Genomic DNA, 24,973 nt, shown 5'->3' on the forward strand with positions numbered 1-24,973 from the left:
GGAGAGAGCTCAATATATAGATGAATTGAGAAAGGATGAGTCAGCTTGCAACTGATGTGTAGCTGCCTTGTGTCCTCTCTCTCTTCAGTTGATCTTCAGTTCTTGATTCCACTTGGAGAACCTTGCTTCCACTTGGAGAAACAGAGCCTCTGACTCATCACAAGGTGAAATCCCTGATCCAAGTGTCATTTTTGGAAGATTCCAGAGCAATGACTCAGTGTGCCACCTGTCCCATCTCGCTCAGCGCAGGTGGCCTTTGTTCCACTTGCTTTGCAACGTAGGTACACCATGGAGGAGTTGAGTTTCAGCGCAGAAGCCTAGTGGAGCACCTACTTTGATTTCAGGATTGCCTTTTTTTTTAGTGTTTTCAGGTGGAGAACTGATCTGAGAGCTGTTGGTTTGCTGACCTTGTTCCTCTAGGGGTAGGAACATCATGTTTAGGGACTTTGGATCCCTTGGATTATTGACAATTCATGCCTGATGCTGCAAGGCACAAAATTGTCTATAACAGATGCCCCCTAAAGTATGAGGTCGTTTATCAGGTGAAATGCTTTATTAGGAGGATCCGAAGTTCATTCAATCTGCTGAGAAGTGTCCTGTAATAAGATACAATACAATACATTATTTTTCATACTTTTTCATGATCTAGCTGAGGCGGGCATTCCCATGCTCAGCTTTATAAATTCATTTTGGTACATAGCACAGACGATCGTCTGATAATTCTCTGCTGAAATTATCATCCTTTGAGAAGGATGATCATCTGCTGCAATGATGTACATATCAAATGTCTTTATATCCTGAATATATATCGCAACCCGGATGGATGAAACTAGATCCGGGGTCTTCAATCTCTTTCGATCTTCACTCGATGTACAAGTCGATCCATGTGAGAATTTCTTGAAGTCGAACATGGAAAGACATCGCTTGATTACCGGTCAATGATGTAAACCGTTAACAAGCGCGAGAGGAATCACCGATAAGGATGATGACCCTCAAGGTATGGCAGTACAATTCACATGGTGGGAATAAAGGACTTGGCGTCGACCACCATGCAAAATCTCCTGGTCGAAGGTCATTGATGTATGCCTGTCGCCGGAAGTGAGAAACTTGCCATTGAGGCATGCAAGCTTCAAAGTACTGAAGGGGTTGTTCCTAGATCAACTCCTTGGATAATGAGCTGATGTCGACAAGGAGCGATCCATCAAAGGAGGGCCTTAATGAATCCCACATCAGTGACACGGAACGGAGCTAGTGATTGTGATGAGGTGAAAACAAACTGTGATGTATGATTCAGGGTGGCGGTCATGAAATGGATGAAGGACAATGTATGGCAGTGGATGGGACACGGTTGACTCTTTGCAGAACAACATCTCTTGAACATATAACGACACTGATGTGATGGATCGGTAGCATTACCCCAAATGTGGATGGTGTGGCGAGGACCATGGTGATGAGACCGGTGAATGAAACAACCCAACCCGACGTGATACGGAGGACAAAGTGTCATGTTCAAGAGCGACTTGCTACCATTAAAGCTGTGAGGTTCTCCCAATTTTTCCCCAGTCATCGCTGACCAGTACCTCTTTATTTTTATCAAGCTTGAGGAGGATAACATATGCTTGTTCTATAACCTGCCCTTCGGGCAAGCCCATCGCTATGTTTTAACGAGCCTAGCGATAGGGAAACTCATTCTCGTCTAAAGACAAGTTTGTCGCTATTTAATGAATTTAACGAGTCTAACGACAAGGATAACTCAGTCCTTTTCATTTTTAGAGAGTCTGAAAAGGTACATAAAGTCAACTCCAAAATTCCTTTTTCGTCATCTAATCCCTTAAGTCCGAAAAAGTATAAAACAATACAGAAGGGATGAATTTTCGATTGCTTTAACGAGCCGAACAAAACAAGCGCTCGATCTTTTTGTGCAATAATCCCTCAAGTCCAAAAAGATTAAAATCTAGACGAGGGATAGCTTTCCGGTCGTTTAACGAGCTGGAAGGCCAAAACTCGTCAAACTTTTCATATTTTACGAGTCAAGAGAAAAGAGCTCAAAGAAGACTCGTCTTTTGAGGAACAAGTGATAAATAGGGATAGCAGCAGATTCCAGGTACAGGTTGGAATTTTCCAATCACGGCAGTGTCACAAGGATGGCTAAATGAAATCACTCTTCGCAGCTGTTCCTCAAAATGGGTAAACAAACATATGGAGATGAACGATTGGCCAAATGAACGGATGGAGGTGAGACTGCAAGAACACAACCAAGGGCTTTTAATATGGCTGTCAAAGGTTACATTTACCAAGGTTATTTACCGGTTCATTTTTCTGGGTGAGCTTGAACTCTAGGGGAAGATTGCTCACAACTTATGTTTATTTTTTAACGAGCATGAACTATGTGCTAAAACTGCTCGGATCTTGCGTTTATTTTTTAAACGAGCATGAACATTGCTAAAACTGCTCTAATATACCAGTCTTAATACAAGGAACGCCTCAGGTGAGGTAGTCATATTTAAGGAGCTATACCTCACTAGTTACTCCAATTTGGCAAGTTTTAACTTTTGCCCCACATCCTTTCTTTATGCAAGCTGGAAACAGCTAATCCTACGAGTTTAACGGGTTAGACCTACAGGTTTAAAGGGAGGACCTAAAAATTTTAAAAAATAAATAGTCGTCCCAAGCTTGCATTCCAAAAGGTTTGCATGCCCCTAGGTATAAAGTATAATTTCGAGGCGCTGCCTCTTTCTTATTACCCGAAAAATGGTTCTATTTGCTGCCGCAAACTAAACTCTCTTTTCGGCGATGTCTATCATTAGGTTGCTAAGGATGGTGACTACTTGTTGCAGCAATTTCATCTCTTTCTTTGGAGGCTGCCCCTACTTATCCTTCAAAACATATTTTTTAATGGGTGAGGCTTGCCTTCAAAGATGGTGGCTACTTGCCGCCACAAATGGATCTCCTCCCTCAGGAGAGCCTACTTTTTAGACAAAGGGAGCGAGAAGCTGATTATCTCACTCACATAACTTTGACAAAAGAACTTTATCCTAGAACAACCCTCTCTTCCTTCCTTCAGACGGGGTACGGACTAGTCCCATTCTTCTGCGGAAATTAACTTTATACCCAAGGTTTCCTCTTCCCAAGGCAGGCCAAGGTGCATGCCCCCTGGGTCCAAGTTACATCTTTCCGAATCACTCGCATTCATCGGGAAGTAGAACCGGGGGTGGAGGCATTCCTTGAGTGAATAAACCGTTAAGGGATGGCATTTGACTATTTGCAATGCGTGATCCTGGAAATGAAAGCTGGTCTACGAGCTTGACTATACTTCCTTCGTGCGGAAAACACATAACTCTAAAGAGTGAGGACACTATCGCCTCCATGCAATATATATAGTCTCGTCCAAGGAGTAAGTTATACACCAAGGGTCCCTGGACGACCATGACGTTCATATGAACTGTCTTCCCTTTCAATGTAATGGGAACATTGGGGAGAATCCCTAACGAGTGACTGGTTCCTTTATCAAAACCCGATAGATTTCTCATCTCAGGTAAAAGCGCCGGGGAACCCAGTGCTTTCCAAGCAATAGAGGAAAGGATACTCACAGATGCCCCTTCATCAATGATAGTTCCAGCCATCACCATTCTGTAGATTTGGACGATGATTCTGAATGGGATACTGGCTGGTAACCGGGGTCTGCCTAGTTGATTCCAATCAAAGGATACAACTAGGTTGCTTGGTGGTGGGACCGAATACACGGCCGGATACGACCCTGATGATGTTCCTTCCTGCGATAAAGGAATGGGCGCATTGCCCTGATGCTCATCAGAGTCAGTGTTGATGAAAAGAATATGGAAGGTGTCATCCTTATCCTCTTCAGTGAGGGTGTCATTTGAAGATGAATCTTCAACGACGATGTCATTTGAGGATGAAACCTCTGAAGGAAGAACCGGGTCAACTGCCGTTTCGACCTTTAGACTTTCGTCTGGTCTGGATTCAGTAGGTTCATTCTCAATGACGGACACTTCAGCTGACCACTTGATCGGGCCAGATGGATTTTCAACTATCGAGGGACTTGGCACGAGTTTTTGGTATCCAGGAGGAAGTCGTAACGGTGAAACCGGACGATCTTCCAAAACTCTCTTCGCCTCATCTAAGAATGGACATCGGTGGATGGCGTGATCGCCTTCACACAACATAAAGGGTGATCTTGGTCTCCCTTTTCGTCCTTCACTCTCGCTAGTTGACGGACTGCAATCAACATGACTACCAGAGGTTGATGCTACCGGATTGTGCAACCTGGGGGACCAGTCCCTTAGTATCCGGGGAATACAAGGACAATCACGATGGAAGTGGGTCCCTTTACAAATGACACACGGCGATTTAGGCCCGGTCGGTGCAGTGTGTGGATTTTTGTCAGATGTCTTTTGCTTGCCCCCAATCGCCTTCGCCATAGGCCCCTTCTGCTTCTTTTCTCTCTTCTTCTTTTCCTTCTTCTCCATGGGAGGCTGACTTTTGTCGGCTCTACCTTGCGAAGATGAAGGATCAGAGGAAGAATTGTAAGAAGTGGAAGGCTGGTGGGTAGCTCTAGACTGGTCTGACTGTTGATTCAACTGCTCAGGATCAGTGGTGATCTGAACTACATTAGTTGAAAAGAGCCATACAGGTAGGCCAATTGTCAATCCTGGAAGTGACAATGTGGCCATATGAGGCGCACCAACATCTCCCCAAGAGGAGAAGGGATTGGGACTTCCACCAAGGTGACTTCCTTGGTTGATGGGCTCCATACTTTTCAACTGAAAGATCAACGTGGGAATAACAGGTGATTATGTTCCGATTAAAAATAAATTTTATTAACGACGCTTTAGACACAACTTTGCTTTTTCATGTTTTAAGAGTCGAGAAAAAGCTAAAGATGACTCTAGTCTCCTTCGATGTTTTAACGAGCCCGAAGTGACAAATGCTCAGATGGACTTTTTCAGTTATAGAGTTTGAAAAAGGCCAAAAGAAACTTCTCTGGAGTTCTAGGCAGAGGGTGTGCCAAACTTTTCGCGAAACCACAGAATACGTTTTACGGTACGGGTGGTCGATCTTCGTGAATGCTGTGTTCACTGCATCGCGATCAGTAGGGTGGCCGACACGACTTCCTATGGATAAAGGCTTTGTTCCTATAGGGGTCTCCCAATATATACGCGACGGTACGTGGGAGCACAAGTCCGTATTAGTGCCACCGACTCTCAGGAGGAATCACCCACCTTCGTAGAGATCGACAGTCACTATGTTTAACGACGCCGGAACACGTCTCTACCTAGACCTCTATGTGTTTGCGTTATGTTACAAAGCGTTGTTATGTAAATTGAATTTATTTTAATGTTGATCTTGTTTAGCAGTTTGCCTTTAAGGATCACCACGAGATGTATATAACAAATTCCTGAATGCAGTCTAAGATGAGAAGCAAACTTTTCAATCTTTCAACTTTGAAAATCTTAACTACTGAGGGAGAAGAAAGGAAAATCTTTTCACACAGATCATAGAGCACACACTAATGCAATTTTTCCTAAATCAGCATGCAAACAGTCAAATGCAAAATGCACAATGCATGTATTTTCTTTTCCCTTTCTTAATGTTGATGTATTACAAAAAGAAAGTTGTTATATAACTTTGATTTCGATTTAAAGCGAAAACAAACAAGTTTGTCCAAAATCAAAAGACACCTTAAGATTTACTTGTTTAATCACTGGAAATACATGAAATCAAACCATAATGACGAAAGTAAAAAGACTAATCAGCTATGGACAACAAACAAGCTAACTCTTTAGACCAGCAAAATGCTTAACACAGGTTCAGATCTAAGAGGCCAAAGCAAGACTAGTTCACTTTCGTTATGGGAAATTGTAAATGATGTAAGAAATACAAAAGAACAAGTACAATTTCGTTATATAACAGAGGCGGAATGATGGCAAGTAAGGTTGGTTTCAGATAGGTACTAGGACTGATAACTGGATGCAAAACCTATAGTTAAAACAGGGAAGAAAAAGGGAGGAAACCCCAAATGCACAATGCAAAATTGGGCCAACGCAGGTGCTGCACAGCCAGTCTGGCTCTCAGCGCAGGTAGCCCCTTCGGGACCTGCGTTGCAAAGCAGGTAGCCTGTGTACTACCTGCTTTGGAAAATGAAAGTTGCGTTTTCTCAGTTTCCGGGTCACAATTTTCTCAAAAATTTACAGTTTTTGCTCAAATCAGAAGCAATCAGTCAAGCACACACAAAGGGATGACAAGGAAGATGAAAAGCTATCACTAAGAGCTTACAAGGATCCTTGTAGATCAGCTCTTCAAATCATGAACATGCTCAGAAATGAGCTAGAGTAGCTACCCTCTACTTCGCTTTTGATATAGTCAAAAGCTTTTCGATTTGGTACTCTTTTGTTCAGGAAATGAATAGCAAAATACTACAAACAATCAAACAGATACAATCCCCAGTGGAGTCGCCAGTTTGTTGTAGGGAAAAGTATCCGATTCGGATGACCCTATCCCACTCTAAGGGTGATAGTACCTCAGCAACAACTGTAAAGAAAACTACTTAAGGTTTACTTCTTTACGAAAGCAAGAGAGAATGAGGAAATGCACTAACTGTTGCCTTGCGCTTAATGTCGAATCCAAACTCTTCTCTTTGCTGCTTGCTCCCAGCTCCTTGCTCTTTTGCTGGCCCAGCTACAATGAGATCCTGCAAAATAACAAAGAAGGAAACTACAAGAAGCATGCAATCATAACTGATTCACGGATTAGCATAAATCAAATATACAATTATCACAATACATTATTGAAACAAGGGTAGATAGAAGAACCTCATTAGCTTTTATTAATGAAGAAGTAAAGTTCTGAGAGAGTTACAACCATTGAAGGCCCCAATCCAGCAACACCTCCCAGCAGAAAGAATTTCTCCTCTTCACCTCCTTCAAGCAATCACCCAATAGCTCTATAGTGAAACCAACAACATATCATTACTTTGCACAAAATTCCAGCCTCCTGAGCTCATAGGAGAGAGCTCAATATATAGATGAATTGAGAAAGGATGAGTCAGCTTGCAACTGATGTGTAGCTGCCTTGTGTCCTCTCTCTCTTCAGTTGATCTTCAGTTCTTGAGTCCACTTGGAGAACCTTGCTTCCACTTGGAGAAACAGAGCCTCTGACTCATCACAAGGCAAAATCCCTGATCCAAGTGTCATTTTTGGAAGATTCCAGAGCAATGACTCAGTGTGCCACCTGTCCCATCTCGCTCAGCGCAGGTGGCCTTTGTTCCACTTGCTTTGCAACGCAGGTACACCATGGAGGAGTTGAGTTTCAGCGCAGAAGCCTAGTGGAGCACCTGCTTTGATTTCAGGATTGCTTGTTTTTGAGTGTTTTCAGGTGGAGAACTGATCTGAGAGCTGTTGGTTTGCTGACCTTGTTCCTCTAGGGGTAGGAACATCATGTTTAGGGACTTTGGATCCCTTGGATTATTGACAATTCATGCCTGATGCTGCAAGGCACAAAATTGTCTATAACACCTGTAGAAGTTGAAAAACCAAACATCGCCATTTTTGTACAATGCTTTATTGGAAAAGACACACATTTCAGATGGAGTAAAATATACAACACATTCATGCGGGACAGTTTTTCCAAGGGCTTAGAATATGTGCATGAATACATCAACATTAATAAGTCCAGGATGCACAAGATAACATGCACGTTCCAGATCATGCAATGTCTGGAAGTGATAGAATGGATAATTACACATATGGATGACTCTCACCTAGTGCTTCATAGTGAGAGTGGCGGATATCCCACCACCTATTATGGTGAGGACATGAAAACATATTATAATATTCTCAAGCCCAATGAGTATGGAAATGACAAATTTTACATGATATGGTCTACCCTTGACACAACTGATGTTATCAAACAATGGTGTCGAGAGCTTGACAAATTTTGCCATTTCCCATCAATAGTCCGTCTGAAAAAGATCCTGAGAGATGTATATCAATACTTGATAGCCATGTATTGTCGATTATATGGGCGTAAGAAAGCCGAGGTGTTCGAAGAGAATTGGATATATACTCTCAATCTAGTGGTGAACCGTGGTAGAGATTTCAATTGGGCGGATATATTATCATATGAGTTGCAATGTCAGGTGGGGCAGGCTAAAGAATATTTACGGGTGACCCGGGAACCAAAATTTTATATATTTGCTTTTATCTTAGACAAAATCTATGCATGATATGCATTCTCGGGATTGAATTGGAAATAGAATTTTGAAGAGAAGTTCCTGATTACTTTCTAGTAGGGGAGTTTTGAGGTCTAAAATGGGCCTCCTAAGGAAATTATAAAATAATAGTGGAAATGATAAAATAAGATTAGATGACATCATCAAATTTTAGAGGGAAAAAAGAAAAAAAACTATTTTTTCAACTCGTATTTTCAACTTATCTCCCTATGGGTATACTCAAGTTTCAAGCGGAAATACTCGTTGGATGCATAATTTGATTCCTCATCCAAGGAATACCCATGTTTCATACTTTTGATGGACCTTGCTACACGAAAATTGAGAAAAACATGAAAAACGTGATTGCAATCACATTTATTCATGTATTTCTCATTTTTCATGTAGCATGGTCCATCGAAAGTATGCAACATTGGTTCTCTTTGGATGAGGAATTAAATTTTGCATCCAATGAGTACACCCACTCAAAATTTGAGTAAAACCTTAGGGAGATAAGTTGAAAATATGAGTTGAAAAAGTAGTTTTATTATTTTATTATTTTTTAATCTTTTTACCTTTTTACTCCAAAAATTTTGGATCATCCCCCATGGTTGACATCATCATCTTGAATTCTATTGGTTCTTATAAATTTTATTTTGATTGTACATTTTTCTTAGGAGGCCCATGTTCGACCTCAAAATTCCCCTAATGAATTGAAGGTTGTTATTAGAAGTGAGCTTCAGAGGCATGTACAACAAATTGGCTGAAAACTTCTTTGTAGTTATCTTTCACATGATATTAGAGATTGATCCTCCTTGCATCACAGATCAGGTAAAGGAGTCACTTCGAGATATCAAAAATTGGTTCGCATATTTAGAGGGTACATGCATTAGGTACTTTGATAGTCATATATCCCCTCATCTTATGTCGCGATATGTGACCAACAAGGTGGTCATGCAAGAGGTTTCAAATTAGTTGGACAAGGGGTTGTCATGAATGCTGAACAAGTGGAAGAAATCCCCTTTGCCTATCTTTCCATTGAGAATAAGACTTTAAAATTTAAAGAGTCATAAGGCGATAGTAACAGAGATAAAGGAGTTTGACTGCCCACACTTCATCACTAAAGACTTCCATGGATATGATCCCAGGCGAATTTTCAGACAACTTTGTGAAAGGATTGGTCATCAATATCCACAAAAGAATATGAGAAGATAAAGAATTGGTACAATGCCAAAATGAGGACACATCCAACCATGGAGACCAGTTCACCCCACAATCCACCAGCTTAGGACTTGCAGGTGAAAAAGAAGTAGGAGATAACGCCTCAAGCAAATAATATAGGTCCTAGGAAAAGGATCAGGTATTCATCTGGTGAGAGCAGAAAGAAATGGAAAGTTGTTCCATTAAACTTAGGAGATATGCAAGAAAAACTAGAGAGGAAAGAAGCATAAGAAGCACCTGAAGAAGAGAAGAGGAAGCAAGATGAGTTTCTCAGGAAGCAACAAGAAGAAGAAGAAGAGAGGAGAAGGATAGAAGAATAGTAGCAGAGGCATTCCCAGGAGGAGGAAGTTGCACAAAGATTGGAAGAAGAGAAAATAAATCAAGAGTTGGAAGAAGAAGCGATGGAGAAAGAATAAACCATCCATCCCATGGATGATGAACCATGCACTCCAGAGGAACCTCCTGTTACATGTGGTCATCTTCCAATTGAGGAAATGGGGATCAAACCTCGACCAACTAATAGAATTATGGATGTATGAAGCGTAAATTTTGATCAACTAAAAAAGAGGATCTTGCAGCGAAGGTAAAGATATTTCCTGAATGATCCTCAGAATCTATTCTTAGTAGAAACATAAAAGGTCATAACTTCCAACACTCGAAGGAACCCTAGAGCTATCATGGCAGAAAATTTGCATTCGCTACAACGACATAGGATAATTCTGAGTATCTGCTGAATGAGAACACCGGGATGAGAAGAGAACTTATCGTAGTTAAGCAATAGGAAGAACAACTTGCGGCGGAAAACCTATGGTTTCTATCACAAAGCGCCAATATCATCGAGTGGTAATCAACCATGCAAGAAGAGTTAGGGCCAATGGAGGATACCAAGGTGCGACTATATGATGCAATGATATTTCTTCAAAAAGTGGTGTCTCCTCTTGTTGGCATACAAAAGAAGGCACATGAAGTGGTGAAAATCTTGAAAATGAAAAATAGAGTAGTCGATTAACTTCAGGAGTGCACTACTAGGTATCCAGATGCCCTACAACATTTGGAGAAGAAAGACAAGATTGTTGCATAATTTGATAGAGTTTAGTTGAGACTCCATCACCAAAATTTCATATGCCTTGGTGAACAGTCAATTAGTACCATTGCTGCATATAATCAACTGCACAATGCATTTGAGTCTCTAACACAAACACATGGGATGCCTTCGATCGTACACTTGAGGTAATCAAAGGCAGGGATATGATCTTCCCAGAGATCAAATAGTACATTGAGTGGATCAAACTAGAAACATAACGGGAAGGCTTGGAGGTAACCAAAGATGTTATTATGTAGTATGCCATTTTACCAACGAAAGCTCATATTAAGCTTTCATGGTTGTGGAATATTGTACAATCAAACTCCAAGAATATATTGTCAGAGGCATTGGAGGTCAATACATGCTTCATTGGGGACTATACAATTCAGGTCAAAGACATTTCCACTGATTTCAAAGTTGGGCACACTTATATTATAAATGAAATCCATGTATAAATACATGACTTATCCATTTGATGAGTTTTTTTCCCATTCTCATTTTTGTCTTATATAGTTGTCATCTAATTTGTGATTTGTCTTATGTAATAAATGTTATGTAATGAAGCCCAAGGGACATAAGTGGAATATGAATGGGACACAAGTGAAATATGAATGGCCACACATTGGAATGTAATGAGTCATGTTAGAATGTGAATAGTCATAAAAGTCAAGTAGTCACGGGGAAGCTCAAAGGTCATTGTACTTGCTATAAATAGCTCCTCATAACTCAAGCAAATGGATTTTTGGGAGGCTTAGCCTTGGCTTCTCTTGTAATACATAGGAGATATATTATTCTTTGGAGAAGCAAGTTGTCGCTTTAGTAAGTCCAAGGGACACAAGTAATAATTTGTCATCTCATTTGTGATTTGTCTTATGTTATAAATGTTATGTAATGAAGTCCAAGGGACACAAGTGGAATATGAATGTCTACACATTGGAATGTAATGAGTCATGTTAGAATGTGAATAGTCATAAAATTCAAAGAGTCATAGCGAAGCTCAAAGGTCATTGTACTTGTTATAAATAGCTCCTCATAACTCAAGCAAAGGGATTTTTGGGAGGCTTAGCCTTGGATTCTCTTGTAATACATAGGAGATATATTATTCTTTGGAGAAGCAATTTGTGGCTTCATGTTCCACTATTGGATACAATGTTTCATTCATGTAACAATGTACTTGGGATCTTAGACTTATAATCATAAGCTCAATGAGCCGACATTCCTTCATACATGTATCATATATATAGTTGGACTATTTTGGTTATGTTTATGGTATATGTTTGATCTGAAATTAAACAGGAACACAACAAATTACAGATATAATCATAAATATAGAGATGCAGCAGAAAAACACTTCATTGCACTAATAGAAAAAAATTGAACTATGCTTACAAACATAATGGAAAGAAGATAGCTCGGGTGATGGTAGCTTATCTCTGAGAAGAGGTGTGGTGGCTACATGTCTCTGAACTGTGTTACATTGAGGCTCAAAGGCCTATTTATTATTAAGAAACAATGGAAACCCTAAACATCCAAAAACCTAACCCTAGGAGATGAAGCGCCAAAACTGTGGGCCCCGTTTGGGTAAATTGCTACATCAACTTCCTGGGGTTGTAACTTTGGCATATGATCTCCGTTTGGTTGTCATAGTATCTCGTTTTGAAGATCTCAAAGAGAAGGTCAAAAGAAAACTTGCAAGCTGGTTTTGGACATTTTCGGTCTCTCTTTTTTACCTAAAAATAGCTCCAGAAGTTCAGGACTCGAAAGACTACCAAAAATAGTAAATTGTGCTACAATTAAGGAAACCGAAAAAATGAAAGAGACATTATTGGGGGTCCAAGGGGAATAGGCGGGTGGACACCAATAGCCACCTGGATCATTCCTCCCCCCTTAGGAAGCAATGGTCTCCATTACGTTGAGTGCCTCCATGACATGGGCAAACTTCTATTGAACTTCGTCCCTGGTAAGCCACTTGCCTTGGTGAACGAGTTGGCCAGCTTTGACAACTCGATATAGTTGGATTTTTTTTGGCGAGTGTTCTTGATTTGTGTGTCCATGATCCGATTGGTGATGGCCTGTTCCATGTAGTATGGGTTTAGCTCTATTGGTGTGAGTTGTTCTGCAATGTCGGATGTGTCCAACAATGGTGGAAAGTATGGTCAAAGGCGATCTACATTGAACACTAGGTGCAGACCAAGGAATGATGGAATGCTAATCTCGAAGACATTGTCCCCTACAACCTTGGTGATGGTGTATGGCCCATATCGGAGCGGGCAAATCTTGCGGTGGGGTCCAATGAGGCACTCCTCCTGCAAATGTAGCCAAACTTTGTTGCCCACCTGGAACTTGTGCGACACCCGATGTTGATCATGGTGTTGCTTGTACTTAACATTGAATCTGTCCAATATATCATGGACCTGTTGGTGAATGTATTGAAAGCACTCAATGGAGCTTTTAGCCCTATCGACTTTGGACTGGACATGAGCCGAATATGCCTGAGTAGCTGCAAATGGTATGGCCACATCAATGGGAGATAATGGTTGAAATATGAGCCCTACCAAAAAGGGATTGTGGCCCGTTGAGCTGTGGGGAGCTCTATTGTAGCTGTGCTGGACATAGGGGAGGCTTTCATCCCATGTGCGTGGATGCTTCGAGTTGTACATGTGTAGAATGTGTACGATCATCCTGTTGACAACCTCTGTTTGGCCATCAGTTTGGGGATGGAAAGTTGTGGACTTAGTAAGTTTTGTATCGAGCATCGACCAGAGACTTGACCAAAATGTGCTCAACAATCTGCTATCTCGATTTGAGACAATGGACTGTGGGATCCCAAAGTGTACCCACACACGCTCAAAGAAGAGCTTAGCAGTGGCATGTACTATGATACTCTTCCTGCAGGCTACCATGATGGCCATCTTAGAGAATCTGTCGATGACCACGAAAATGCAATCATTGTCGTGCTTAGTAGCAGGAAGGCTCGACATGTAATCCATGGAGACAGGTTCCCAAGGCCAACTAGGAGCAGGTAGAGGAGTATACAAGCCTTACTTCTTGATGGTTGGTTTGGCAATGGCATAGGCGATGTAGGATCTAATGTACTTCCCAACATCTTGACGAAGTTTTGACCAATAAAAATACTTCTGAAATACCGCCACTATTTTCTCTACTCTGAAATGTCCAACGACCCGAATGAAGTGCACCTCCAAAATCATCTTGGCACACTCGCTTGAAGGAACATAGATGTGTCCCAGGTGGCATAACAATGCATCCTGAAGGTGAAAATTTGGAACTTGCTTCCATTCCAGGAGTGTCTGATATGTATTGCTGACTTCTGGATCGCTCTTGTAAATATGTGGCCACCTCGATGTCTTGTGCCCACAGGACTCGAGCACAGTGATCAATGCCATGACTGGTGGTCGACTGTGGCAATCAACGACATTATTGGTTCTACCCTTCTTATACTTAATGTTAAATGGAACTGATGCAGCACTCCCACCATAGGTTCCATCGCTTAAATCAAACACACAATAAAACTCTAAAATCCACAATATAAGAATTTATATAACTCTCAAATATAATTTATTAAAGACATAAAATATTTACAAGAAAAATTCTCATTCCTCACTCTCACACTCCTCTCCCCTCATGCCTCATGGGCTCCTCTTAATTTATACAAATGGATTAGAACCTAAGTAGGTTCTAGATCCCTTAACAAACTCCAACAATATCTCTCTTGATTCCTAAAATCTCTCATCCAAATCCTAAAAATTCTCTAATCCCACTTTTAACTCAACTAATCCTCTATTTTAGTATCCCCTAATCCCTAATATTTCTATGAGATCTTTACAAGTCTATCAGCACTCATATTCTCTCATAATTGAGAATATTTACAATTAAAACCTCACACACAAATTTTCCACTCAATTTATTAAAAATATACAAATAAGTTAAAACATCACACCCTAGTTAACCAAATATACAATGATTTTCTGAAGCAGGATTTTCCTGCATCAGGAATTGTTGCAGGTAGGTGAACCATTTCTGATGGCGATCGTTCTGCAACTTCCCTTGTGTTTGTATGAACTGTAGAGGTCAGTGGTCTATGTGGATGGCCTTTTCCTTCCCTAGAATGTAATGTTTCCATTGACAACAGGCCTGCACAATGGAATACATTTCTTTGTTGTAAGTGGGGTACTTCCGGACTGTGTCTAAAAGTGTCTCACTGTGGTAAGCCATTGGATGCCCATGCTGAGTAAGAACTACACCAATAGCATAATACGAGGCATCTGTCTCAATCTCAAATGGTTGTTGTAGGTATGGTAATGTGAGCACTGGGGCAAAACATAGGTGATTCTTCAACTCGGAGAACAATTGCTATTGGGTTTCAGAACAAAAAAACTTTGCTTTTGCTTCACCCTTGGTGACTTGACTTATAGGCCAAGTGATACGAGAGAACCCCAACACGAATCTAAAGTAGAAGTTGGCAAGGCAAAAAAAGATGTGGAGCTCTGTTAGAGTGGTTGGGGCTGGCCAATCCCGAATGACTTGTATCTTGAATGGGTCCAAATGTACACCCTGCTCATCCGTTATGTACCCAAGATATTGAACCTGGGTCAAGCCAAAGGTGTATTTCTCCAAGTTATCACACAGCTTGTGTTGTCATAGGGTTTGAAGGACCTGTTGAATAAGGTGGAGGTGCTCGTCCCAAATCTGGCTGAAGATCAACATGTCATCTCAATACACCACCACGAATGCATTGGTGAAGGCAAGATATTGTCCATCAGTCTCATTAAGGTTGCAGGGTCGTTCGTCAATCTAAACGACATGACCAACCATTTGAAAAAGCCCTCCTTGGATTTGAAGGCAGTCTTCCACACATCAAAGAGTTCGATAGGCACCTGGTGACAACCCGACTTCAAGTCAATCTTGCTAAAATATTTGGCCCCCTTGAGCTGGTCAATAAGGTCATCAATCCGCGGGATTGAGTACCTATTCCGGATAGTGATCTTGTTTAACTCCTGGTAGTCAATATAGAGCCATTAGGTCCCATCCTTCTTCTGTACCAATATAATCAGGCTCCCACATGGTGATGAGCTTGGCCTGATGTGCCATTTCTACAATAGTTCTTGAATCTGCCTCCTGATCTCATCGTTCTCTAGAACAAAGTGCCAATAGAGCCCATTGGGTAGCGGCGCGACCAGGGTCAGATCGATGGAGTGCTTGACCTGACAGTGCAGAGGTACCCCTATAGGTGAGGCGAAAATATCCCTATACTCTTCCACAACCTTGTCCATCCATTGCTGTTGTGCAGGGGAGCCTTGCTTGGAAGCTGTGGCCACAACCTTCTTCTTGCCCTAAGGACGAATAATAAGGAAAACAAATTTCCTAGTATTGGAAATGATCTTACTGCATTTCTTTGCAGTGACCAAAGAGATGGCGGTAGGCAGGGCTACCTCCGGTATCCTGTACAACTTGTTGGCCAAGGTAATAATCACAGAGCGAGGTCTAGACTCATATACAACATGTCACTTCCACAAGTATGGTTGTCCTAACAATACATCACAAACTTCAAGAGGAGAAACATCACACAGTACCTCATCTGTGAAGGGCTTGATGCTGTAGGGAAGGCGACACTGTTGGATGACGCGAAGATCTCATCCTTGGTGAAGCCACCCGATGGTGTATAGTTGTGGATGTGTTGTAGTCTTTAGGCCCAGCCGCTTCACAACCTTTGTTGAAATGAGGTTCTTTTGGCTCCCGCTGTCAACAATGAATTGCAGTGGAGAACCCTTCACCCACATCTATGAGTGGAAGAGGCATTCCCCCTTCTCTGGATCTTCAGGCTCAATCTTCTAGACCTTGGTGGTGCCCACAGTCGCACTGGGCTCTGCATCAATGATCTGCTTCCCTTTGTCAGTTCCCTTATCAGGTTCTGATTTAGAGTCGGAGCATGCGTCTGATTTAAAAGTCTTCATCTCAGCCACCAGTGACTGCTTGGCCTGACACTCACTTGTATTGTGAGTGGATCTCTTATGGAACTCACACCATTTTCTTGTGTCCTTCTTTGTCTTCGTCGTGTTTTTCTTTGCTTGCAGCTTCAGTGGGCTGTCCTGGGTAGCCTTGCCTTGGCTTGGTCCTTTGTTCTGTGGTTTGGGGGTGACTTTTCCTTGCTTTGGATTCGAAGATCCAAAGTCCCGCTTCTTCTGTTTAAACTTCTGCTCAATCTTGCTAGCGTATTGGTACGTCGTGCCAAGCGAGGAAATGTCCAGGAACTCCATCTCGTCCTGGATGTACTTGTGTAGACAGTCGCGATACTTGAGCACCAAATGCCACTTAGTATCCTTGATACCCAACTTCGTGCGAAGGGTATGGAAAATATTTGTGAACTTCGATACATCTTGGTCCCTTCCCTATCGTAGCATGGTCCACTTTATGTATTTATCTTCATATCTCCTGAGAGGGTAATATTGTTCCTTGATGGTGTCTCAAAGAGAATCCCAAGTGGGTACGACTAAAAAACGAGGGTTCAGTCTCATCCTTTTGTTCACAGCATGTTCCCACTAGTCCTTGACGTGTGGGGCGGCTTTGAGAAGTGCAAAAGTAACCTTTTCCCGATTGGAAACTGGTTCAACTTTGTGATAAGGGAGATCCATGAATTGACTAAATGGCCTGGCACAAAGGGGAGGGTTTCTGTTTGTATTCAACCTTGTCCCACAGGATGGTGGGTATGTATGTCCACTTTATCCAAAATTGTATGGCTTCTAGTGTAAAAAGTAGGGATAAAGGTCTGGGTTACCTAAAGCCTGTCTGTCGAGTGCCCTTTATTTGCGGGTTCTTCTCACCCAAGATTTAGAACCTATATCAGTCTCAATATCCTTCCAATAGATTTAACCATTTATTTATGGCGTCTACATCTATTAGGCCTTCAAATATGGGAATATTGAAGTTAGCTTGTACCTTAAAAGGAGTGGCACCTCCAAAGTGGTTGTTGGATGAATATGCATCGCCTGTGGGTAGCCGTCGAAGGATCTTGGAAAATTTATCCATAATCACATCCCTTTGTCGCTTGAGGGCTTTCTCGAGCAACATTTTGAAAGGATCTCCTACCCCATCATATTTCTTTTCTTCCACCATGGGAGTGTTGAGGCATTAAAACCGCCCCAGGATTGTTCCATGGAGACTGGGCCATCGTTGAGCTGTTAGTTAATGAAAGTGCGAAGGATGATCCCTGATGCTGAGAAGATGAAGATATTATGATGTTTGATGATTGAAGAGGAAGGGTTGTGGAAGATGGATGAGTGATTTGGGATGAAGATGTGGGTGGCTGACTTCGCGGTGAGGGATTCGAAATGGACGAAGTAGATGAAAGAGTCTCACTGTCAGACTCTGGTGGTGTTTTCCTTGCTCTTTTCCTAGTGGGGAGAGGAAGTTCATTTGGCTAGATGCCAAACTTTTCACTCTTCAATCTGGTCAGGGGATGAGCAGGGTTGTACTACGAAGTCACGCTGCTTTTAGATTTATCAGACCTCTGAGTAAAAATAGAGAATCCCTGGAGTTTACGAATCAAAGTTTGAATTTCAGGGGGTTCAATGATAAGTTGGTCTGATATATTAGGGTATGTAGCAGTAGTGGATACTCAAGCGACTTCTAACTCCGAGTTTAATCGTATTGGAGAAGTCGGGGGAGTTGATGAGGGTGATTTACTCTCAGAATGGTATTTAGATTTTGATTTAGGTGCCATTCATAGTTCGTGCCCTCCTTCTAGCGCCAAATATGTTGAGGGCCCTGAAATCGAGTCAACAACAAGGGGGATACCCACCTGGTCTGGAAATTGGTTGGCAGCTCCTTGCCCGTTTGGTATAGCGGGTCCGACTGGGGGTAATGGGACCAGTTTCCCAATGTAAGGGGTGTGTGTGTGTGTGTAGAGTTTCATGATGCTGATCTAGAAGAATTTTGAGCTAATTTAATTCTAACTTCTAAACTGACTCTATTCTATTGTAATCTAACAAAAACAACACATCTATTCTATGCTAACCCGGGGTAGATTTCCTCTATTATGTGATCTAAAAAGATTTCGAATAATAACTGGTAATAAAGATCATTCAGCGATCATAAGAATAGAAATCAATTAAGATAAACCATTCTGCATAAAAAGTTAGGAAAAACAGTTGTGAACAGCATATCGCATAATAAGTTATTCATATGTCAAGCACAAATAAATGACTCCACCGTACAGAAGTGCCAAATGGTAATCCACACATTCATACATTAACATATAAAAAACTCAGTTGCATATCACTTTAAGAATATAAGCAGAAATTGGTCAAGAGATAAAAGTACCATTTATGACTGATTTCACTAATAAACTTCAAGCAATAACGATTTATCTCTACTTGTTCTAATATCTACTAAGAGTACATAAGTGCAACATCAGTAGCAGACATTAAAATGCAAACATAAATAAATCTCGATCCATCCATTCATCAAAAACCCCCTCCGAGGGTGCAAAAGTGCATGTTCTGAGGACAAGTTTTTTTGACAGATTTCTGGACCCTTCTCCAAATGCCATGAGAAGGGTTAAATACTACTAACTAATTGATCTTAATTACACAAATTTAGGAAACGGCTTCAAATGACCGCCCTTTTACTAAAACAAATTTATTTCTAAAAATTGAATCTAATTTCTAACCGTTTCTGTATCTGCTCCTTAGTGCTGTAAGCAATGCAACGCTCGCCTGGAAAGAGTCGGCTGGTTGTCTTCTCCTTTCATTCGAGTGATAAAAGTAGAAATAATAAGAGCTGGCACCTCTTTCTGACAAACTAGAAGATATTTTCGAAAATCTTCGTCTGGTTGGGTGTATTCGCTGTGTGCATACTTAGTATAACCCAGATTTCTTTCAAACTGATTGTGTTGTTGCTATTTCGGTTTCCGGCCGTGCGAATGACTCAATGAGTTAGGGATTTTGTTGCCTGAACAATCTTCTGTATTGAAAATTGCTTCTGTTCTTTGTTCCAGGCTTTTTTGGAGCGTCCTCCCTCTTTAGCGTTTCTCTTTTTGCTTTACCCAGTCTGAGCTTCAGGATCTTTTGTAAACATGTTGCTTTTGTGCGCCTTTGACTCTGAGCCTTGGATAGTCTATTTTCATCAGTGTCTGTTGAGTGATACTCTGGAATCCGCGGTCCTGCTGCATGCGGCAACCATTTGCGAAGGCATCTCCTCTATGTTCTCCTAGTATTGACGCTTTCCCCTTTTCCTTAGATGTTTCCTGCATATTGATTTATATTAGTTGTTGCCTTATAGTTGACGCAAACGAAAAGAGAAATGACGAAAAGATTGACATGAAAGCTTTAAGTTCTAATGAATGCATAATCATGACACTCATCATGACTTGACTCTTCGAAAAACGTGACACAATCATTCTTGGATACTCAGGCGTACAATCATTAATTTCCCTTAAGGTTCACGCTCGATTTTGGGTTTACGGACTATGTCGAGGAACTCTTGCGATGAGTGATTTCCTCGATTCGCATCGTAGTATCGAGGATTGCTATGTCAAGAAGTGTCATCGCAGGAATTGATAGTCTCGTTCATCGCAGATCGCATGATCGCAAATCATAAAATCTCAGATCGCAGATCGCGTTTTTCGTTTAATCACTGTGTGCTGTTTATACGATGTTGCGATATGTGACGTCGCATATCGGCCGTCGGCGATTCCTTACGGTTTTTCATTTAAGCGCGCTTTCAATATATGCGATGCGATCTAGCTTTAGGGAGTTAAAATACAAAAATCTTGATAAAAATATTTTTTAGATTTTTGTTAAGGGTCCCCCTTTGCTTGGTGTTATTGCTAATATCAAACAAAGAGGGGGGTTGTTGGTGACCACAACAATGGCGATTCACTGTGAAGAACCAATTATCTCTGCTTTTCTATTGAATTTCCACTTCCGAAACAGAAAAATTTTCATATGTCTAAATTTTGTTATGGACAGATAGAGTACATTACTCCTTATCCTGTCAATGATACTTTGTCTCAACCTTTTCATATTCCAATCGTCTACTTCCTCAAGCTTAGTTCTTGCATTCATACCAGACATTACTCGGTCTTTTTAAAGATAAAATAAGGTCTTCTCTGTGTACTGGTTTTTTTTAAAATATGCTCATTTGTCGTAGGTAGAGCCTCTGCTGCCCGCAAGCGTCCATAGCCTCGACAGGGTTACCATGTTATCCAACAATGATCCTTTTTCCTGCTTGAGGTTATTTACAACATTTCAGAGAAAAATCCTTTTGACACTTTTTCCTTTTTTATTCTCTAAAGAACAATGTCTTGGTTTGGTGGCCAAAGTATGACACAGTCATTCACTTGATTTACACTTTTGCTAAACAAGCTGGCTCGTGATGAGACCCCTTGTCTTTTGATTGCAACAATCTTGAGTCGTTGCCCTGTTTTGATAGACAGTATTGGCAAAGTCAGCAAGTTATAATATCTGTGATCATGATAATCCGGCTCGTGATGAGACCTCTTATTCTTTGAGATATAGTGTTTTCTCGGATTGTTTATCTGAATGCTGCGATTTCCTTTAGCAGGGAGGAAGTCATTGTTTTTCCTTAAGAAATCTCTGGATGACAATAATAGAGTTCGAAAATAGCAATTTTACAGAGAATATTTATTTTATTATTGATGATACCTTTCTTTCTGCTAACATAAAACAATTTTTTACCAAAGGTTGCTTTCATCAAAGTTTTTTGAGGTTGAAACTAACATCATATTTAGGCTAAAGTTAACTCTATTTGTCAATAATAAAAATCAGATTTTTCGAAACGTTTTGCTAATTGTACAAGAGAAATCAAAATCTGATAGAGAATTGGTGTGCTCTTTCATGAATCCTTTTTGATGATCATTTACAACTGGTTTTATTTATAAAAAGAGAAAAACTAAATAAAAACTAAAACTATCCTACAAAAATAGAAGAATGATCTTCTATGGAAAATACATTTTAAGAATCTGTCCATTCACAGGCAGAGAATCTCTTCTACCTGCCAAATCCTGCAACACAAACATCGATGGGCCTATGACTTCTACAATCTGAAAAGGACCAAGCGACAGCTTCTGAAATTTCGTATGTTTGCCCTTTTCTTCATGAGCCTTATCCCATTTTAAAACTAAATCTCCCATCTGAAAGCTTTTTCTGGTCATTATGCTTGAGTCAAAAGAGGATTTTATTAGCGCTTGGTGGTGAGCATGGGTTTTCTTAGCTTGTTCTCGTCGTTCTTCTAGTTTGATTATTTCCATTTGTCTCAATTGTAAGGAGGAAGTAGATACTTCATCAATGTATTGTACTAAAGACAAAGAGGGAATGACTAAGTGAGTTGGAAGAACCACTTCTTTCCCATAAACTAAATTAAAAGGAGAAGTGCCTATTGAAGCTTTCTTCGTAATTCTATCTACCCATAAAGCATTTACCAGTGCTTTGTGCCAATTCTTTTGGTTTTGGTCGACTGTTCTTTTAATAATCCTGATTAGGTTTTTGTTTGTTGATTCAGCCAACCCATTACCTTGTGGATAGTAGTTGGCAGAATACTTCAGTTTGAACCCTCTCTTAAGTGCAAACTCAGTCATTGTATTTCCAGAAAAGTATGATGCATTATCAAACATTAAGGCCGTTGGAAATCCAAACCTAGTGATGATAAATTGATCTATGAATTCAATAATGTTTTCAGAATTAGCTGTCTTGAGAGGAATTGCTTCTACCCATGTAGTAAAATAATCTGTTGCCGTGAGGATATATCTATGCTGCTTAGAAGAGTGAGGAACGATCTCACCTATTATGTCCAAGCCCCATTCGCTGAATGGTTGCTCGATGTTAACCGGTTGTAGTGGCATGGACGATTTCTTTTGTTTCCCTGCAGCAGTCTGGCAGATTTGGCATTTCCTTACGTAATTGTACGAGTATTTGAATAGCGTGGGCCAATAATATCCTGCACGTAAGATTTTATGTGCAGTAGCTTCCCCAGCATAGTGTCCACCTGCTGGTCCATCGTGGAGTTCCTGCAAAACATTTTCGGCTTCAGTTTTCTCAAGACACCTAAAAAGTACAGAATCGTAATTCCTTTTAAACAGAACATCATTTATGGGCTGGTATTGTTTAGATTTCAATCTCAGAGCTCTTTTCTTGGTGTGGTCTAGGTGTGATGGAGCATACCCGTTCTTAAGATAATAAATGGTGTCAGCATATAATGATTCTGCATCGTTTAGGCTTACCTCATATGTATGTACCTCTTCAGATGAGTTCTCAGGAATTTGCGATGCTCCAGCTAACATCTTGCAGAAGCCTTGACCTCTTACGATGTTTGCTGGCTTGATCTCAAGATCATATTCTTGTAAGGTGGTAATCCAATTTTCTCTCTTTTCGCCCACATCCTTCTGTATCAGAAGGTTTCTTACCGCTGGAAACGGTACTATGACTTTGGTATGGGCTTTAAGTAAGAAAGGTCTGAAATATTTGATTGCTTTGAAAACAGCATATGCCTGTTTCTCCACGTCTGAATAATTGAGTTCAGCACCTTGTAAGTTCGAGCTAAAGAATGCGATTGGAGCTTCCGCCTTCTCTTGATTTTCTTGAGTTAAAATCGCGGCATAAGATTTCTTTGAGGCAAATGTGTATAAGATAAAAGGTTCTGAAAAATTTGGGGTTGCTAAAGATGGAGCGTTGATGATAGCTTGTTTGATCAAGTTGAATGCTTCATGCTCGTCTAGACCCCATTTAAAATTTGAATTCTTTTTTATCATATTTTGTAAAGGAGAAATAATACGTGAAAAATCTGGGACAAACCTTTTTACAAAATTGATTTGACCAAGGAAAGATTGCATGGCCTTTTTGTTATGGGGCATGGATACTTCAGAATTTTCTTTGATCCTGTCAGGTTCAATGTGAATACCAGATTTTGACACTATGAATCCTAGCAATTTCCCTTCACTTAACGCGAAAAAAGATTTCTTTGGGTTAAGTGAAATCCCATACCTTAAACATCTTTGAAAGATTTGTTTCAAGTCTTTGAGATGGTCGCTTCGCTTCTTGGAGTACACTGTTATATCGTCCAGGTAAATCACTACCGATTTATTGACTAAACCTTTAAATGCGATGTCCATGGCTCTCTGAAAGGTAGCGCTGGCATTGATCAGACCAAATGGCATCTTCCGATATGCGTATGTGCCCCATTTAGTTCGGAATGTGGTTTTTAACTGATCATCGGGATGTACCAGCACTTGATTGTATCCTGAAAATCCATCCAGAAAAGACATTAATTCTGAGCCTGCTACTGCCTGTAATATTTGCTCCATAGGTGGAAGGGGAAAACTGTCTTTTTGACAGGCTTTGTTGAGATTCCGGAAGTCGATACAGATCCTAATATCTCTGTTTTTCTTTCTAACGGCCACCATATTGGATACCCATTTGGAATGTCTGACGGGGAAAATTATTCTAGCTCTCAACAACTTATTTAGCTCAGTCTTTATTTGATTTTCTAAGTTGGGGTGGATTTTTCTGAGCTTCTGCTGGACAGGTTTTTCATTTTCAATCATAGGGATAGTGTGTTGAATGATAGAAGTGTCGTATGTCTTCAGCTCATCGTAATTCTAGGCAAAAACATTTTTGTATTGTCTCAGAAGACGGATATATGCTGATTTTTCTTTGGGGGCTAGGCAGTGGCCTAGATTAACGTTTTGTGGCTTCTCATCGGTTCCTAGGTTCACTAATTCATAGTTCAGAGTCGAACTGTAGAGTTTAGAATTGGCAGACCTTTTAAACCGACTTTTTAAATCATATAAGTCTTCTAACTTAACTACCGATTTAGGTATAGCATTATCAGTGCTATTTTGTTGTATTTAGTGATCATGATGGTCTTCGTCGATTATTTGATTTGAGTAGGATCCTTCAGAAGTGAGGAAATTTACAATGTCAGGATCGTCGTTGAATACTCTCCAGTTGGTGATGTTGTCAGGGATGGATGGTATAAAGATTAATTCTATTGAGAATCTATCTGGACTAAAATCTTCGGAGGGAATAAGACTAGAGGCTACGTTAGCTAACAGGTCTGCGCTCGCATTTTGGAGTCTTGGGATTGACGAAATATTGAATGCTATGAATGTGCAGTCAGATCTTGTACTAAAGATTGATAGTGCTTCAAATGACTTGACAGGAAATGTATGGTGTTACGTACCTATTTGACGACAATCTCAGAATCTCCAAATACTTGAAGATACTTAACATTCAACCCAATTGCTTTGTATAGGCCTTGCACCAAGGCCTCGTATTCCGTTGTATTGTTTGTGCAATCGAACTCAAGTATGCACGTAAGCATGGTCTTATTTCCGTCTGGGCTAATCAGAACGCATCCCGCTCCCGCTCCCTCGTTAGATTTAGAGCCATCAAAATATAATTTCCAAAACA

Source organism: Pinus tabuliformis, chromosome 1_2, assembly GCF_031772625.1.
Source record: "Pinus tabuliformis cultivar Carrire ecotype Pingquan chromosome 1_2, CPIR1, whole genome shotgun sequence".
In the NCBI taxonomy this organism is placed as follows: domain Eukaryota; kingdom Viridiplantae; phylum Streptophyta; class Pinopsida; order Pinales; family Pinaceae; genus Pinus; species Pinus tabuliformis.